The following is a 2,038-nucleotide window of genomic DNA, read 5'->3' on the forward strand; positions in this document are numbered from 1 at the left end:
AGGCACTAGAGTGTCCGCTCTGGAAGACACAGAAAATTCTACGGAAGAAAATATGGACACCATTTCCCAACAAGTCGACACGCATCAGCGAGACATTGATAGCCTAAATGATAAACTAGAGGATTTGGAAAAACTGCATGCGAAGATGTAAAATCAGGCTCAAAGGAATACCCGAATCTATCACACAGCCGGACTTGCAGAAATATTTAAAGCATCTCTTTCAACCAATAACAGGCCACAATGAGGAGGAGGCCTTTCAAATGGAGATAGCACACCGGGCCCTTAAAGCTAAGCCAAAGGGGGACTACCCCCCGAGAGTTGTTATAGTAAAAATGTTCCGGTATCCAAAGAAAGAGGCTGTTTTGCAGGCTGCTAGAAAGAACCCAGCTTTCAATTTTCAAGGTTCGGTGATTCAGTTTTATCAAGACCTCTGCGTGAGAACCTTACAAAGACGGAATTCACTCAGACCTCTCACTCTCTTTTTACGCAAGAACCAGGTGAACTATCGCTGGGGGTTCCCCTTTGCCTTGCATATCCATCATGATAGTAAAGTTTTGACGATCAGGGACCGTCAAGACATACCGGAAATATGCACCTACCTGAAATTGGATCCCCCAGAACTGCCAGCAGATAATCGAGCTCCAGAGATGGATCCTATCCCGCCCAGAGATGACTTGGTCAGAAGATCTAAATGGACAAGGGTCAACAGAAAGAAACTGAAATAGAGTCTCTTGGGGGTTCAGCACTCATCAGCCAATCGAAGCTACCTCCTGGGATCAGGTGGAACTCACAGGACAGATGAGTATGCTAAGCTAACCATTGGTCCCTTTGCCCCCTAGAATTATCTAGTATGTCTTTTCCAGTCTAACTTTGGGTCCCCCCTAGAAGGGGCCACTGATCTGGGTGTCAATCCTGAAAAGTTTATTTTGTTATAACAAGGGGCAGTAACTTGGAAGCATAACTTTGTCCACAGGTGGGTGGAGAGACCTTACCTTAACATGGACTATCAACCACTGGCCATGCGCTATATGTACTGTCAGGGGTCAACATCTTTCCTTTGTGATAAAACCAACTGTGTGATATGTTAAACTGCACAGACATGTTAGAATTGTTAATTTTTCATGCCAGCAATTAATACTCAGGAACTATGCTTGAGGTTTTGTTTTCAGGTTTTTAGATTGTTTAGAATGTTTATGGGGGGATTTTCTTATGTGGTCCGCCAGGTCCTTATGACTATATGGATAGAAATCTCTAGCATTAGAATACTAGACCCTTTACTCAAAAAAGCAGTAAATAGCAGGATGGAGCAGGTTGGGTACTTTAAAAATGGCACCTAGACTTACAATCATCTCTCACAACATGACAGGCCTTAACACCAATGTGAAGCACAAATGAGCAATTACCCAATATTTAAGGTTAAAAGCTAAGATAATCTTTTCTCCTACATTGGTGTGTCCGGTCCACAGCTTCATCCTTACTTGTGGGATATTCTCATTCCCTACAGGAAGTGGCAAAGAGAGCACAACAGCAGAGCTGTCCATATAGCTCTAGCTCCGCCCCCCTGTCATTCTCTTTGCCGCTCTGTACAAGTAGCATCTCCACGGGGGTGGTAAAGAGTATGTGGTGTTAGTTGTAGTTTTTTATTTCTTCTATCAAGAGTTTGTTATTTTAAAATAGTGCCGGTTTGTACTATTTACTCTGCAACAGAAAATGAAGAAGATTTCTGTTTAAGAGGAGTATGATTTTAGCACCAGTAACTAAAATCGATTGCTGTTCCCACGCAGGACTGGTAAACCAGAGAACTTTCAAGGGGGAACAGTTTGCAGGCTTATCTGCTTCAGGTATGCTCAGTCACTTTTCTAACAAGACCAAGTAATGCTAGAAGACTGTCAAGTTATCCCTTCTGGGATAGGTAAGCCATTTTCTTAGACTCAGTAACAGAATTAAGGCTTATAGTTTGGGCTCTCTGCTGGTTGACACTATTGTGGGCTAAGTTGTTTATTTTTTATCATGTTTATGTGACTTTGAAGTGTTTTTT

This window comes from Bombina bombina, chromosome 4 (assembly GCF_027579735.1).
Source record: "Bombina bombina isolate aBomBom1 chromosome 4, aBomBom1.pri, whole genome shotgun sequence".
Lineage (NCBI taxonomy): Eukaryota > Metazoa > Chordata > Amphibia > Anura > Bombinatoridae > Bombina > Bombina bombina.